Source organism: Aegilops tauschii, chromosome 6, assembly GCF_002575655.3.
Source record: "Aegilops tauschii subsp. strangulata cultivar AL8/78 chromosome 6, Aet v6.0, whole genome shotgun sequence".
NCBI classification, from domain to species: domain Eukaryota; kingdom Viridiplantae; phylum Streptophyta; class Magnoliopsida; order Poales; family Poaceae; genus Aegilops; species Aegilops tauschii.
Window position 1 is genome coordinate 190589747 of NC_053040.3, and position 18716 is coordinate 190608462.

The window sequence follows — 18716 nt, forward strand, 5'->3', positions numbered from 1 at the left end:
CAGTAGTTCGCCCCATTATAAAATTCCAGCCGATCACGCACGACCAACATAAAAAAACAAATGCAGATAATAAAAAAACCTCACAAGAAATCAGTTCAAAACAAATAATGTAAAAATTTCAAACACATGTTAATTGTAAGAACTAAAAAAATAAAAATATTTTTTGGAAAATTAAACGTAGAAGATTGTAATAAAAATTTCAGAAACAAATTTATAAAAAGTTCAACTACTACAATTCATAAGGTTCAAGTAAAATTAGTACTCTGCAGCAAAGATTAAATTCTTTTTATTTTAAAAAATACTAGAACTATCACTATTCAACTGGAAAAAGAAAATTGTGCTCTAAAATTCATGTAAAAAAGTAAGAAAAAATGCTATACAACAAACAAATGCGATTGGCCATTGACAACCTAAATAGTTCAGTACTATCATTAACAGCATGTAAGTTCAGCAAACTAAACACCCAAAAGGGGTCCTACAAATAACATCAGCGTATATTTTTCGTCTGCGAGCTATGTACATGAAAATATCCCAGTCAAAATAAAAGGATGCCCATCAGTTCAACTATAATTGTTCCAGTTCTAATATAAAGAATATATAAAAAACAGTTATGCTTGAACAAAAAATAGGAAAACATTACATAAATTGTTCCAAACCATCTAATAATACCATAGAATTCACCATCTCACATGCAATGTTTTAAAGAAATAATACTGCAACATAATCAAACACACACAAATCTCACAACCGGCGTCATTTGCCAAATTTAAACCTACATCACACAAATTCTGAACGTCAGAGAGTCATCTTCCCTGGAGAACATAACCATAACGACATCACCATCCTCAAATGCAGACTCTGCCACAAACTCCTTCCACCCAGTAGTTAGGTTGATGCAACCATCAAAGTCGATGTGGTAGGCAACTTCCATCACCTGATACCCATTTTTGTTTGAAGTCTGCATCTTTAGTATCCCGGAACTAGGAGCAACAATCCTGATCCTGGGTGACATTTTCTACAAATGGGCATGGGAGTAGAAAACAAAGTGAACACCTGACATAACTGAATTTTTACACAGATCTAGGAACGGTTGCATAACAAATTGAAAAGAAAAAATCTGAACCAAAACAAAAACACCAAACTAACTAGTCATATGAACTGACTAAACTGAAGAAATATACATATCAATACAACTACAGTAAAAACATCTGACAAAAAAACAGATCAAGGATTATACAAAAATGGATAAAATACTGTTAAGTAATGAACAAATACACACACATATCCCTACTGTTAGATTCTGACAAAACCAAATAAAAATTATAGACAAATTATTGATAAAACTAAACTAAAGATTCAGTCCATGGGATTCAAAATGAGACCTACAAAAAGAAGAAGAAAATGAATAGAAACACATACCCATGATTCCTTCAAGTCCCCAACCATCAGGCGATAAACATAGGGTGCACGAAACCCATGGTTGCTGTACAACAGACAAGAAAGTTGCCCACGGCGCTGAGTCTCGGTGAGCTCCAAACCAGATTCGTACACACAGCCGTCAGCTATGCGCGCCATCTTTGCCAGACATCCACATGAACAATCCTCCATGGAAGAGACAGGAACATGGAAGAAAACAACAGAGAGAAGAGGGAGGAACCTAGATCTGATTCTGGAAGAAGGAAGAAGAAGGAGGGGGAGACTGAGCCACACACCACACATAGATGGATAGAATCTATAGCCAGGGAGACTCGCAGATTATAAAAATAATAAATAGGCAGGTGGGCAGCCAGCTGGTAGGAAATAGTTATTATACAAGCCATGCAACATTTGACCGCAAATCATTTCAACTTCAGATAAACCAACAGTTCAAAAAGTGCACATAACAAACATATGCAGATAAAACAACACATTCAGAGGTAGACAGTTGAATTTATTTAGTCATTCAAACATCTGCTCCCTCACAACACAATCTTAAAAACATAATATTCAGTACTTCAGTCATAACGATCAAAGAAACGACACCATTTGGCCCTGGTGGATGGATGTGGAGCCGTGGCTGCTCTTGCCCTAGCCCAACTGATGATCTGAATATGGTTCCTTCCCCTGCCCTCTAGGAAAAGAAGGTCCAGTTCATTGGAGTTGCAAGTATCCATTACCTCGCGCACAAGGCGTCTGTTGAACTCTACCTCCACTTCCTCCTCGGCAGCACGTCGTGCCATCTGCCTGCGCCTGCGCCTCCTCCTCCTCCTCTGCTCCCTTACTGCAGCCCTCACATCGATGGCATCCCCCTCCTCGTCTGTGACCTCTTCCAGCTCAGGATCCATCTAGCATTTCTTTGGTTGCAGCTGGTGGAATGAAAGTGACAGATGGCTCGGGCTTTATACTCAAAGTGCAGAGGTATGGGTAGGCAGCCAGTAGAAAATACTTACTCCGATGTCAACGCACAGTAAGACAAGTTTGACACGGAGCAGTCCCACTACACATACGGAAGCAGTTCAAACAACAGTGAAAGCACGCAACCTAATTACACATTTTGACCAGATTACAAGAAATCACAGGCTACAATTAGCCGCCATACACCACCTCCGCCAACGACCAAATAACATGGGAATCCGGGGTAGAAACAACTCAAAGAAGCAAAATTTGAAGGAAATATGCCCTAAAGGCAATAATAAAGTTATTATTTATTTCCTTATATCATGATAAATGTTTATTATTCATGCTAGAATTGTATTAACTGGAAACATGATACATGTGTGAATACATAGACAAACAGAGTGTCACTAATATGCCTCTACTTGACTAGCTCGTTAATCAAAGATGGTTATGTTTACTAGCCATTGACATGAGTTGTCATTTGATTAATGGGATCACATCATTAGGAGAATGATGTGATTGACTTGACCCATTCCGTTAGCTTAGCACTTGATCGTTTAGCATGTTGCTATTGCTTTCTTCATGACTTATACATGTTCCTATGACTATGAGATTATGCAACTCCCGTTTACCGAAGGAACACTTTGTGTGCTACCAAACATCACAATGTAACTGGGTGATTATAAAGGTGCTCTACAGGTGTCTCCGAAGGTACTTGTTGAGTTGGCGTATTTCGAGATTAGGATTTGTCACTCCGATTGTCGGAGAGGTATCTCTTGGCCCTCTCGGTAATGCACATCACTATAAGCCTTGCAAGCAATGTGACTAATGAGTTAGTTGTGGGATGATGCATTATGGAACGAGTAAAGAGACTTGCCGGTAACGAGATTGAGCTAGGTATTGAGATACCGACGATCGAATCTCAGGCAAGTAACATACCGATGATAAAGGGAAGAACGTATGTTGTTATGCGGTTTCACCGATAAAGATCTTCTTAGAATATGTAGGAGCCAATATGAGCATCCAGGTTCCGCTATTGGTTATTGATCGAAGACATGTCTCGGTCATGTCTACATAGTTCTCGAACCCGTAGGGTCCGCACACTTAAAGTTTCGGTGACGATTGTATTATGAGTTTTTGTGTTTTGATGTACCGAAGGTAGTTTGGAGTCCCGGATGTTATCACGGACATGACGAGGAGTCTCGAAATGGTCGAGACATAAAGGTTGATATATTGGACGACTATGTTCGGACTCCGGAATAGTTTCGGGGAGTTTCGGACATATACCGGAGTACCGGGGGGTTACCGAAACCCCCCGGGGAGTTTAATGGGCCAAGATGGGCCTTAGTGGAGAAGAGGAGGGGCGGCTAGGGCTGGCCACGCGCCCCCTCCCCCTCTAGTCTGAATTGGACAAGGAGGGTGGGGCGGCGCCCCCTTTCCTTCCTCTCTCTCCTTCCCTTCCTTTCCCCCTCCTACTCCAACTAGGAAAAGAGGGAGTCCTACTCCCAGTGAGAGTAGGACTCCTCCCTGGCGCGCCCTCCCCTGGCTGGCCGCCTCCTCCCTCCTGGTCCTTTATATATGGGGGCAGGGGCACCTCTAGACACAACAATTGATCTCTTGATCTCTTAGCAGTGTGCGGTGCCCCCCTCCACCATATTCCACCTCGGTCATATCGTAGCGGTGCTTAGGCGAAGCCCTGCTTCGGTAGCATCATCATCACCGTCACCACACCGTCGTGCTGGGGAACTCTCCCGTGAAGCTCTGCTGGATCGGAGTTCGTGGGACGTCATCGAGCTGAACGTGTGCTGAACTCGGAGGTGCCGTACGTTCGGTACTTGGATCGGTCGAATCGTGAAGATGTACGACTCAATCAACCGCGTTGTGCTAAAGCTTCCGCTTTCGGTCTACGAGGGTACGTAGACAACACTCTCCCCTCTTGTTGCTATGCATCACCATGATCCTGTGTGTGCGTAGGATTTTTTTGGAAATTACTACGTTCCCCAACAGTGGTTCAGAGCCAGGTTTTATGCGTAGATGTTATATGCACGAGTAGAACACAAGTGAGTTGTGGGCGATACAAGTCATACTGCTTACCAGCATGTCATACTTTGGTTCGGCGGTATTGTTGGATGAAGCGGCCCGGACCGACATTACGCGTACGCTTACACGAGACTGGTTCTACTGACATGCTTTGCACACAGGTGGCTGGCGGGTGTCAGTTTCTCCAACTTTAGTTGAACCGAGTGTGGCTACGCCCGGTCCTTGAGAAGGTTAAAACAGCACCAACTTGACGAACTATCATTGTGGTTTTGATGCATAGGTAAGAACGGTTCTTGCTCAGCCCGTAGCAGCCACGTAAAATTTGCAACAACAAAGTAGAGGACGTCTAACTTGTTTTTGCAGGGCATCTTGTGATGTGATATGGTCAAGGCATGATGCTATATTTTATTGTATGAAATGATCATGTTTTGTAACCGAGTTATCGGCAACTGGTAGGAGCCATATGGTTGTCGCTTTATTGTATGCAATGCAATCGCCCTGTAATGCTTTACTTTATCACTAAGCGGTAGCGATAGTCGTAGAACCAATAGTTGGCGAGATGACAACGATGCTACAATGGAGATCAAGGTGTTGCGCCGGTGATGATGGTGATCATGACGGTGCTTCGGAGATGGAGATCATAAGCACAAGTTGATGATGCCCATATCATATCACTTATATTGATTGCATGTGATGTTTATCCTTTATGCATCTTATTATGCTTTGATTGACGGTAGCATTATAAGATGATCTCTCACTAAATTTCAAGATAAAAGTGTTCTCCCTGAGTATGCACCGTTGCCAAAGTTCGTCGTGCCGAGACACCACGTGATGATCAGGTGCGATAAGCTCTACGTTCATCTACAACGGGTGCAAGCCAGTTTTGCACACGCAGAATACTCGGGTTAAACATGACGAGCCTAGCATATGCAGATATGGCCTCGGAACACTGAGACCGAAAGGTCGAGCGTGAATCATATAGTAGATATGATCAACATAGTGATGTTCACCATTGAAAACTACTCCATCTCACGTGATGATCGGACATGGTTTAGTTGATTTCGATCACGTGATCACTTAGATGATTAGAGGGATGTCTATCTAAGTGGGAGTTCTTAAGTAATATGATTAATTGAACTTAAATTTGTCACGAACTTAGTACCTGATAGTATTTTGCTTGTCTATGTTGATTGTAGATAGATGGCCCGTGCTGTTGTTCCGTTAAATTTTAATGCGTTCCTTGAGAAAGCAAAGTTGAAAGATGATGGTAGCAATTACACGGACTGGGTCCGTAACTTGAGGATTATCCTCATTGCTGCACAGAAGAATTACGTCTTGGAAGCACCGCTGGGTGCGAGGCCTGCTGCAGATGCAACTGACGACGTTAAGAACGTCTGGCAGAGCAAAGTTGATGACTACTCAATAGTTCAGTGTGCCATGCTTTATGGCTTAGAACCGGGGCTTCAACGACGTTTTGAACGTCATGGAGCATATGAGATGTTCCAGGAGTTGAAGTTAATATTTCAAGCAAATGCCCGGATTGAGAGATATGAAGTCTCCAATAAGTTCTACAGCTGCAAGATGGAGGAGAATAGTTCTGTCAGTGAACATATACTCAAAATGTCTGGGTATAACAATCACTTGATTCAACTGGGAGTTAATCTTTTGGATGATAGTGTCATTGACAGAATTCTTCAATCACTGCCACCAAGCTACAAGAGCTTCATGATGAACTATAATATGGAAGGGATGGATAAGACAATTCCCGCGCTCTTCGCAATGCTAAAGGCTGCGGAGGTAGAAATCAAGAAGGAGAATCAAGTGTTGATGGTCAATAAGACCACCAGTTTCAAGAAAAAGGGCAAAGGGAAGAAGAAGGGGAACTTCAAGAAGAATAGCAAACAAGTTGCTGCTCAAGAGAAGAAACCCAAGTCTGGACCTAAGCTTGAGACTGAGTGCTTCTACTGCAAGCAGACTGGTCACTGGAAGCGGAACTGCCCGAAGTATTTGGCGGATAAGAAGGATGGCAAGGTGAACAATGGTATATGTGATATACATGTTATTGATGTGTACCTTACCAGAGCAGTAGCACCTGGGTATTTGATACTGGTTCTGTTGCTAATATTTGCAACTCGAAACAGGGACTATGGATTAAGCGAAGACTGGCTAAGGACGAGGTGACGATGCGCGTGGGAAATGGTTCCAAAGTCGATGTGATCGCCGTCGGCACGCTACCTCTACATCTACCTTCGGGATTAGCTTCAGACCTGAATAATTGTTATTTGGTGCTAGCGTTGAGCATGAACATTATATCTGGATCTTGTTTGATGCGAGACGGATATTCATTTAAATCCGAGAATAATGGTTGTTCTATTTATATGAGTAATATCTTTTATGGTCATGCACCCTTGAATAGTGGTCTATTGTTGTTGAATCTCGAAAGTAGTGATACACATATTCATAATGTTGAAACCAAAAGATGCAGAGTTGATAATGATAGTGCAACTTGTTTGTGGCACTGCCGTTTGGGTCATATTGGTGTAAAGCGCATGAAGAAACTCCATACCGATGGACTTTTGGAATCACTTGATTATGAATCACTTGGTACTTGCGAACCGTGCCTCATGGGCAAGATGACTAAAACGCCGTTCTCCGGAACTATGGAGCGAGCAACTGATTTGTTGGAGATCATACATACTGATGTATGTGGTCCAATGAATGTTGAGGCTCGCGGCGGGTATCGTTATTTTCTCACCTTCACAGATGATTTAAGCAGATATGGGTATATCTACTTAATGAAACAAAGTTCTGAAACATTTGAAAAGTTCAAAGAATTTCAGAGTGAAGTTGAAAATCATCGTAACAAGAAAATAAAGTTTATACGATCTGATCGTGGGGGAGAATATTTGAGTTACGAGTTTGGTCTACATTTGAAACAATGCGGAATAGTTTCGCAACTCACGCCACCTGGAACACCATAGCGTAATGGTGTGTCCGAACGTCGTAATCGTAGTTTACTAGATATGGTGCGAGCTATGATGTCTCTTACTGATTTACCACTATCGTTTTGGGGTTATGCTCTAGAGACAGCTGATGAGGACATGTACCTAGGGTAGGGTCATAGGCCTGACCTAAATACCCTCCCCAAGGACATCACCCTAGAACCAGAAGCATTCGAAGAAGAATCATCATCCACTCGACCATGAAGCATTCTACTCGACAGACTTAAAGTCACTCGACCATGGAGACTATCACTCGACCGGCAGAAGATCTAAAGCCACTCCGTACTGCAATGGTCGGTCATTACGTCATAGCTTTAATGGTTATTATGTCTCTTTATTACTAGCGTTACCAGTAACGCCCTGTCTTAATGTACCTTAAACCCTGTGTAATTGAGGGCCGGAGGGGTCTGGCAAACTCTATATAAGCCACCCCCTCCCCAGTGACAAGGGTTCGCACCCCCTGTAACACACACACATATAATCCAGTCGACCGCCTCCGGGCTCCGAGACGTAGGGCTGTTACTTCCTCCGAGAAGGGCCTGAACTCGTAAAACTCGTGCGTACAGCTTCTCCATAGCTAGGATCTTGCCTCTACATCCCTACCTCCCTATTCTACTGTCAGACATAGAACCACGACAGTTGGCGCCCACCGTGGGGCAGGTGTTTTAGCGACTTGTTGGAGAAGTTGCAATTTTTCCGATCCCCATCAGCATGGTTTCAGGAGGAGGATTGGCCGAGGGCCACGAGATCCGTTTCGGCACACTCGTGTTTGTCGCCAACGACTCCGCTTGGCTCCAAGAAGCTCCACTCGACGTCGAGGCGCTCCCCGTCCGCGGGGCAACGCACTTTCGCGCGTGCGTCCGTGGCGTCCTCCTGCGGCAGCCGTCGACCCAGTATTGGTCGGCTCCGGTGGCGTCTTCACTCCCTGCTGCCCCCCGGCACAAGCGTTCTGGTCGGTCGAGGCTTCAGCGGTGGGTGAGGCACGCGGTGGCTCGTCAGTCGGCCACCCCCCAAGTCGCGGCAATCGAGCCCGACGAAACTCTCTATGGCCTATTCGACTGGCTCCGTTGAGACCGCATCCGAGTGCGACAGCAGTGACCCCGCGGCGGAAGTCCTGATGGTCAACGGACCGCGCAGTCCTCCTGGCTTCCCCCGCAACGACGGTGGTGATGGCGGAGGCGATCCGTCGCGCGCCCACGAGGAGTACCGCCCCGAGCCCCTCTCTTCACAGTAGAGGGAAGAGCTTCGCCGCCGTAACATGGATGCACTTCACACTCCTATCATTGAAGAAACCCCCGAGGCCCGGGCCTTGGAGGAGGTGCGCCTGGCCAACTTGGCCGAGCGCACTCGACTGGAGAATCTCCAGCACGCACTCGACGAGCGTGCTCGGCAGCGAGTTCCTGAATCCAGTCGACGACAACTTTTCCCGCCTCCAACCCAGATATATCGAACTCCGATCCAGAATCTCACAGCTGCTACCCAAATAGCAGAGTCGATTCAGCCTTCCCAGTCGGAGGCTGGTAGGGGTTTGATGCAGATCCGGGCATTGCTCCGGGCAGCGGGGGAGCAGAACACAGCAGTGCCACAGTCTCGGAATAGGATCCATAGCAGATCCGTGGTAGCAGACACAGTCCAGTCGGCTCACAGTCCAAGATCGCCCCCGAGGCGTGAGGGACGTGGAGACCGATGAGATCAGTACAGAAACCGTGAGCAGTATGATCACCGACTCGGCCACGATGATCGTCGTCGAGTGCCCACGCCTCCCCCAAGGAGTGGGTCATACGTGCCTCGGCAGCACGATGACACACATCCTCACAGTGGTGGGCGAAGGGTTCCAGTCGACCCCCGAGAGCCGGGCTTTGATGCGAGATCTATTCTTGTTCAAGGTCTGGTTGACAGGAACAAAGCGCACAGAGAAGGCCACGACAGAGATTACCCAACTTGCTGCAGAGTGCATGTTTCAGGTCCCGAGTGTTTCAGCAGAGCCATCAGGGCTGCAGTGATTCCTCCCAACTTCAAGTTGGCGACTGGAGTCAGCAAGTTCACTGGTGAGTCCAAGCCTGACACTTGGCTTGAGGACTACCGAGTGGCTGTTCAGATTGGTGGCGGCAACGATGAAGTGGCCACGAAACACCTTCCTTTGATGTTGGAAGGCTCGGCCAGGGCGTGGTTGAATCAGTTAGCACCGGGCAGCATATATAGTTGGGAGGAACTCGCCCGAGTGTTTGTCAGGACCTTTGAAGGTACATGCAAACCGCCGGCAGGGTTAACAGAGTTGCAGTCCTATGTGCAGAAACCGAATGAAACCTTGAGAGACTATATCCAGAGATGGATCACGTTGCACCACACGGTGGAGAATGTGTCTGATCACCAAGCAGTTTGTGCCTTCAAGTACGGCGTCAAGTATCGAGAATTGAATCTGAAGTTCGGTCGGACCAGAGATATGTCTCTGAGTCGAATGATGGAAATTGCCACCAAGTATGCTAATGGTGAAGAGGAGGATCGGCTCTGGAGTGGCAAGCACAAAACAGTCACCCACGAAACCGGAGGAGGGAACTCCAGTCGGAAGTAGAAGCGCAAAGCCGAGCCAGCTGCTCCCGGAGAAGCCTTAGCCGCGACTCAAGGAAAGTTCAAGGGGAAGCCCAAAGGGCCATGGAACCCCAAAAAAGTAAAAGATCAGGATGGAAATGATGTGTTAGATTTACCATGTCACATTCACACCAAAAAAGATGAGGAGGGTAACCTCATTTACCCGAAACATACCACTCGACAATGTCGGCTCCTAATCCAACAGTTCCGGGAGAAACAACCCAAAGAAAAGGAGAAAGAATCGGACAAAGTTGAGGATAAGGAAGAGAACGATGATGGTTACCCCCACGTCAATTCCACTCTGATGATTTTTGCTGATGTTGAGAGCAAGAATCGACTGAAAGTCATCAACAAAGAAGTGAACATGGTCGCTCCGGCGACGCCCAATTATTTGAAGTGGTCCCAGACTGCCATTACATTCGACCAGTCTGATCACCCGACACACATAGCCACCCCTGGGAGGCAAGCGTTGGTGGTCAACCCAGTCGTCAAAGGCACTCGCCTGACTAAGGTTCTGATGGATGGTGGCAGTGGCCTGAATATACTGTATGCGGAGACCTTGAAAGGAATGGGCATTCCGATGTCGAGACTCAGTGAAAGCAATATGAGTTTCCATGGGGTTATTCCTGGCAAGAAGGCTGAGTCACTCGGCCAGATCGCCCTCGATGTGGTTTTCGGTGATTCCAAGAATTACCGCAAAGAAAAGTTGATGTTTGAAGTCGTCGATTTCCAGAGTGCTTATCATGTTATTCTGGGCAGGCCGGCTTATGCACGTTTCATGGCTCAACCATGTTACGTTTACCTCAAATTGAAGATGCATGGCCCTAAAGGAGTGATCACTATCACTGGCAATCGGAAGAAGGCAGAAGAGTGCTTCCAGAAGGGCTCAAAGATCGCCGATGCGCAAATGGCAGTAGTGGAATTGCAGGAGTATCAAAAAAATGCAGAACCGAGTGATTTGTTGCGAGCTAAGAAGCCTGCCACGGATTCAGCATTTCAGTCATCTGGTGAAACGAAGCCGATTCATATTCACCCGACCGATCCCAATGCTGCTCCGACTCACATTTCGACAACACTCGACTCCAAATAGGAAGAAGCGCTCATCCAGTTCCTCTGTGAGAACTGGGACATCTTTGCATGGAAACCTTCTGACATGCCGGGTGTTCCCGGGGGCTGGCTGAGCACCGTTTGCGAGTCGACCCAAAAGTGAAACCAATCAAAGAACATCTTCGACGGTCCGCCGTAGAGAATAGAAAAGCGATCGGTGAAGAAGTAGCTCGGCTCCTAGCTGCTGAGTTTATCCAAGAGATTTACCACTCCGAGTGGCTAGCCAATGTTGTCATGGTCACCAAGAAGGACGACTCACTTCACATGTGCATTGACTTCAAGCATATCAATCGGGCCTGCCAGAAAGATCACTTTCCTCTCCCCCGCATCGATCAAATAGTCGACTCGACTGCAGGGTGTGAGCGCTAGTCCTTTTTGGACGCTTATTCCGGGTATCATCAGATCCGACTGTATGGACCCGATGAGATAAAAACAGCTTTCATCACTCCATTTGGGTGCTTCTGTTATGTCACGATGCCATTCGGCCTGAAGAATGCTGGAGCCACATTCATGAGGATGATTCAGAAGTGTTTACTCACTCAAATCAGTTGGAATGTGGAAGCATACATGGATGACATTGTGGTCAAGTCACGTAAAGGTTCCGACCTGTTGGCTGACCTTGCTGAAACTTTTGCTAACCTTAGAAGGTATGATATCAAGCTTAATCCATCAAAGTGCACATTCGGAGTTCCGGGCGGAAAATTGCTCGGCTTCCTCGTTTCCGAACGAGGGATCGACGCTAACCCAGAGAAAGTTGGTGCCATTCTCCGAATGAAATGCCCTGTGCGTGTGCACGATGTCCAGAAGCTTACAGGTTGTTTGGCCGCCTTAAGTCGATTCATTTCTCGCCTCGATGAAAAGGCATTGCCTCTTTACCAACTGATGAAGAAGTCTGATAAGTTCGAGTGGACTCCTGAAGCTGATGCAGCATTTGCAGAGCTCAAAGCCCTGCTTTCCACCCAGCCGGTGCTTGCTGCCCCAATCAGCAAAGAGCCTTTACTGCTTTACATTGCAGCCACTGGACAAGTCGTCAGTACAGTACTTACGGTCGAGCGGGAAGAAGAAGGAAAAGCTTATAAAGTTCAGCGCCCAGTATATTATGTTTTTGAAGTTTTGACTCCATCAAAGCAAAGATATCCACATTATCAGAAGCTTGTTTATGGGATTTATATGACCACGAAGAAGGTTGCACATTATTTCTCTGACCACTCCATTGCAGTCGTCAGCAACGCTCCATTATCAGAAATTCTGAACAACAGAGATGCTAAGTGGGCGATTGAACTTCTTCCCTTGGATATTAAGTTTGAGGCAAAGAAAGCTATCAAGTCCCAAGCAATAGCAGATTTCCTCGCCGAGTGGATCGAACAGCAACTGCCGACTCAACTCCACTCGGAGCACTGGACCATGTTCTTTGATGGTTCCAAGATGCTGAATGGTTCCGGTGCTGGGGTGGTACTGGTATCCCCCCGAGGAGACAAGCTCAGATATGTTCTCCAGATTCACTTTGATTCCTCCAATAACGAAGCGGAATATGAAGCACTCTTATATGGGTTACGTATGGCCATCTCACTCGGCGTCCGTCACCTCATGGTCTACGGGGACTCAGATTTGGTTATCAATCAAGTGATGAAGGAGTGGGACGTCAGAAGCCCAGCTATGACTGGTTACTGCAATGCGGTGAGGAAGTTGGAAAAGAAATTTGAGGGGTTAGAGCTCCATCATATACCCCGACTGAAAAATCAAACAACCAATGATTTGGCAAAGATAGGTTCCAAGAGGGAAGCCATTCCCAGCAACGTGTTTTTGGAACACATTCATACACCTTCAGTTCAAGAAGATCCTTTCACTGAAGAGCCCCCGCAGCCTAAGAGTGCCACAGATCCGACTGAAGTCGAAGTCCCAGCCGTGGTCGACCTGATCATGGAGGTTTTGGTCATCACTCCCGACTGGACAGTGCCATACATTGCGTATATCCTTAGGAAGTTACTCCCCAAAGATGAAGAAGAGGCTCGACAGATCATCCGTCGATCCAAGGCCTTTACTGTGATAAGAGGACAACTGTTTAGGGAAAGCGTAACCGGAGTTAGCCAGAAATGCATAACACCAGAAGAAGGTCGAGTGATCCTCAACGACATCCACTCGGGGACCTGTGGTCACCATGCGTCCTCTCGGACCATTGTGGCCAAAGCATACCAAGCCGGATTTTATTGGCCACGAGCAAATGAAATGGCGAAAGATATAGTCGACAAATGTGAAGGCTGCCAGTTTTACTCCAATATGTCCCACAAGCCTGCGTCAGCCCTGAAGACTATTCCACTCGTCTGGCCCTTTGTTGTTTGGGGATTGGATATGGTTGGACCCCTGAGGACTGGTAGGAGCGGCTTCACTCATGTGCTTGTAGCAGTCGACAAGTTTACCAAATGGATTGAAGCCAAGCCTATCAAGAATCTTGAAGCCAGTACTGCCGTCAACTTCATCAGAGAATTGACATTCAGATATGGAGTTCCGCACATCATCATCACTGACAATGGGTCGAACTTCGATTCTGATGAGTTCAGAGCCTTTTGTGCTTCCCAAGGCACACGGGTCGACTATGCTTCAGTCGCCCACCCCCAGTCGAATGGACAAGCAGAAAGGGTAACTGGCTTGATTCTCAAAGGACTGAAACCTCGACTGATGCATGATCTTAAGCACGCAGCAGGCGCTTGGGTCGATGAACTTCCGTCAGTTCTTTGGGGATTGAGGACAACTCTCAATCGGTCGACTGGCCGAACTCCTTTCGTCTTGGTTTATGGAGCTGAAGCTGTTCTACCGAGCGACTTCCTTCACAATGCACCCCGAGTCGAGATCTTCTCTGAAGATGGAGTAGAACAGGCCCGGCAAGACGTAGTCGATCTCCTAGAGGAGGAAAGAGAGATGGCCTTAATCCGGTCGACCATTTATCAGCTAGACTTGCGTCGATTCCACGCCTGAAATGTGAGGGGCCGAGCCTTTCAAGAGGGAGACTTGGTTCTTCGAGTGGATCAGCAGAAACCACACAAGCTCGCCCCTGCTTGGGAAGGTCCCTTCATTATCACCAGAGTTCTCCACAATGGAGCATACCATCTTTACAATGTCGAGCATCAGAAAGATGAGCCACGGGCTTGGAACGCGGAACTGCTCCGCCCCTTTTATACTTAAGTACTCATTCGGATGAGATGTAATAAGAAATAAATTTGTAGTTTGTTCATCAAAGACAAGAGCTTTACAGTCTTCCTAAATGGTTGTTGTTGCCTTTGTTTGCGTCTGAAATCCTCCAGTGGGTGACTTTGCTGCGAATCCGTTTCACCTAAGTTTGAAAAAATCCTACCGAGTGATGAGCAAGCCTCTCACTCGGGGGCTTAGCTGCAGTCCAGTACTCGCCTAAGTTTGAAAAATCCTACCGAGTGATGAGCAAGCCTCTCACTCGGGGGCTTAGCTGCAGTCCAGTACTCGCCTAAGTTTGAAAAATCATACCGAGTGATGAGCAAGCCTCTCACTCGGGGGCTTAGCTGCAGTCCAGTACTCGCCTAAGTTTGAAAAAATCCTACCGAGCGATGAGCAAGCCTCTCACGCGGGGGCTTAGCTGCAGTCCAGTACTGGCCTAAGTTTGAAAAATCCTACCGAGTGGTGAGCAACCCTCCCACTCGGGGGCTTAGCTGCAGTCCAGTACTCGCCTAAGTTTGAAAAATCCTACTAAGTGGTGAGCAACACTCCCACTCGGGGGCTTAGCTGCAGTCCAGTACTCGCGTAAGTTTGAAAAATCCTACCGAGTGGTGAGCAACCCTCCCACTCGGAGGCTTAGCTGCAGTCCAGTACCCGCCTGAGTTTGAAAAATCCTACCGAGTGGTGAGCAACCCTCCCACTCGGGGGCTTAGCTCCAGTCCAGTACTCGCCTAAGTTTGGGAAATCCTACCGAGTGGTGAGCAACCCTCCCACTCGGAGGCTTAGCTGTAGTCCAGTACTCGCCTAAGTTTGAAAAATCCTACCGAGTGGCGAGCAACCCTCCCACTCAGGGGCTTAGCTACAGTCCAGTACTCGCCTAAGTTTGAAACCCATCCCTATCCGCAAGGACGACGAGGTGCAGGTCGACTGAAACCTTCTCCTTCGGAGCTACACCACGAGTACAACGTGCGCTCCATCCCTATCCGCAAGGACGACGAGGTACAGGTCGACTGAAACCTTCTCCTTCGGAGCTGCGCCACGAGTACAACATGCGCTCCATCCCTATCCACAAGGACGACAAGGTACAGGTCGACTGAAACCTTTTCCTTCGGTGCTGCGCCACAAGTACAACATGCGCTCCATCCCTATCCGCAAGGACGGCGAGGTACAGGTCGACTGGAACCTTCTCCTTCAGAGCTGAGCCATGAGTACAACGTGCGCTCCATCCCTATCCACAAGGACGACGAGGTACAGGTCGACTGAAACCTTCTCCTTCAGAGCTGCGCCACAAGTACAACGTGCGCTCCATCCCTATCCGCAAGGACGACGAGGTGCAGGTCGACTGCAACCTTCTACTCGGAGCTGCGCCATAAGTACAATAGCTGCATCTCAAGTACAAAGATTATTCCAATTGAAAAGCAAATTCCACTCGAAGGCAAACACAAGCATATTCATAGATAAACCAAGTTCAGATAAATCCTAAAGTTCTGGACGACGGATCAAAAGTATTCGAGCATCAAGCCCGAAGAAGTTTAACGATTACACAATCACTCGGCATTCCGAGGCAAATAAAGGTGGAGCATAACGTTTCTCAGTCACGCGTCGGGAGAAGGACTAGCTGGGTCGCAGAAACTATCAAGATCTATGATGTCTGCAATGCGAGTGGCGGCGTCAAGGAAAGTGTCCATGAAGGATTGGAAGGTGTGCCTCTTTGTGTTAGCAACCTTGAGCTCCACCAGCTTGTCTTCTTTGAAGTCTTTGCAGTGCACTCGGACCAAGGACAACGCGACATCAGTGCCACAGCGAGCAGATGACTTCTTCCACTCTTGCACTCGGTCAGGTATTTGATTCAGTCGAGCCATCAGAGACTCGAGGTCTTGAGACAGTTCCGCCTGGGGCCAGATTTCAGTATCAATCCGAGACATCGCTGCTTTCAGGCGAGCAAGATAAGCAACCGCGCTGTCCATGCGAGATTCCAACCGCAGCACATTCATCGCAACATCATCCTTGAGTGGACAGTTTATGGGATCGAGACCTGTCTCGACCCGCCCAGTTTCCGCTTCAAAGTCTTGGCAAAGCTCTACACAGTTGAGTAAATGGTGAGTCGACGATATAATCAAGCTTGACAGTCGACCGAAATAAGTCAGTCAATCATCAGTACCTACAAGTTTTAGGACCAGATTTGCAGCAAGCTGGCCCAGATAAGACTCCAACTCGCCCTTCTTGGCCTTGAGGCTTCCAAGCTCGTCAGTCAGCCTGTCCTTGTCTTTCTTCAGTCGCTCGACCTCCCGATTGGCGTCAGAAATAGCAGTCTTTAGTTTGGAGTTCTCCTCTTCTAACTTGCCGACTGAAGCAAGCTTCTTGTCAGCAAGCGCCATTTTCTCTCGCGCTTCCTTCTGTGCAGCAGCAAGATCCAGATCCTTCTTATCCAAAGCCTGCTTCATTTTCTCTAAAGAAATAACATTCTTCCGACGGGGTTGGAGTTGACGGTTTTCACTACATACATCTGCTCGAGTGGAGTCACTCGGTTCAAAAAATGGAAAGGAAAAGTGCTAGCAGTGAGATAGACAGTTGACGATTGGTTACCTCCCATGGCAGCTACTTCATCACGAGCAGTCTTGAGATTCTTCTTGGCCAATTCCAGATCAAGGTTGAGGCTGATTTGCTGCTTGTTCATTGTAGAAAGCTGAGCCCCAAGATCACAAGATTTCTGCAGTGTAAGCCATATCAGTTGACTGAGATAAAAGACATCACAGTGATAGCTACTCTAAGACTACCACCGAATCAAACATTCAACGGCAGTCTCGGGGACTACACCCAGTGGGTGCACTTAGCGTGCCCCCACTGGTTTGAATAAACACTCGACATGGTCTGCCCAGCGCGAGAGTAAAAAAAAGCAGTTCTCAGGCCATAGTCGACTGCCCTTAGTCAACCACGGTCTCGGGGACTACACCCAGTGGGTGCACTTAGCGTGCCCCCACTGGTTCCGGTTCCACTCGACCTGGCCTGCCCAGACCGAGTGAGAAAATTCAGATTCTCATACCACAGTCGACTGCCCACAGTCAACTATGGTCTCGGGGACTACACCCAGTGGGTGCACTCAGCGTGCCCCCACTCGTTCAAAGACTCAATCGACTCAATCCAAGTCGACTCAAATAGACTTGTGCAACTTTAAAACAGTCACACCCCAGTAGGTGATCGAATGAGAAATAAGATCAGTCGGTAATCAACTAACCTGGACATTGGTCTGCAGAGCAGCGCCGGTGTTGAAGGCCACCTGACTGGCCTCGTGCACCACTTTCATCTGCCCCATCACAAGATTCAACTGAAGAAGAGCTTCCTTGGCGGCACTCGGTGGGACGTCTAGAGTTTGATACGCAGTGAAAAGCGATGATGGCAGAGCAGTCGAAACAGCCGCTGGGTCTGATGCGTGGAGTTGTAATGGAGCAGCAGGGGTCTGAGCAGCTGATCCTAATGGGCAATCAGTCAACAGCGGGATAGCGAAAGTGACGTTGGTGCGAGCCGGATCTGTCGATCGCTCGACCATCGTCCCAGGCATCAGTGTCGACTGAGGAACCTGAACCTCAGGTGCTTTCCCGCTCAGTCCCTTATCCCTCCTCCTCCTTTCCCTCAAGGGCACTTCTTCTTCATCGTCCGAGAGCACAACAACGTCCCGTGGTGCTGCAACAAACAGAGAAAGTCAAAGAGAAAGCTGACAAACATTCCAGTCATCCAAATAAACTCGAGTCGGGCAGACATACTGGCTTTGGAGGTAGATGCGTCGTCGGATTCCTCGTCGTCTGGGGTCTTGTCGATGTCCATATCAGTCGCAGCTGAGGCAGGGCTGTAAAGGTTCATCATCCACTCGGTCAGTACAAGAGAATCGGTCAGAACAAGAAAATACGGGGAGAACATTTACCCAGAAGCAACAAGAATGTCCATCTTGATTCTAGGCAAGGTCTTCCGAGTCTTCTGCACTACAACCTTGGACTGCTTTGGAGCTTTTTTAGTTGGTGCCGGAGAGGACGTCCGAGGATGCTTTGACGACTGCCCGGTCTGAACGGTCGCCTTGTCACGGGCGCTCGCCGGGTCGTGGGTAAGTTTGGATCGCCTTTCCCTGCGGGGAGGAGAGTCGACCTCTTCTTCGTCACTCGGGTCGTCACTCTCCTCGTCCCACTCTCCGTCGGAGTGCCACTCACCGCTTTCACCTCCGCTTGCCTCCCCCTTCGTGTCCTGCTCCTGCTCTCCGTTGGGCATCGAATACATTTCAGTAAAGGCCTAGAAGAAAACAAGCAGGACAAAGTCAGTCGGTGAAGCATAAACAGTTGCATGTTAAATCAAGATGACACTCGGTGATTCAGAATCGTACATTGTCTGGTTCATAGGATTGGTCGAGTGGAGGGATTCGCCTGGCTCCTC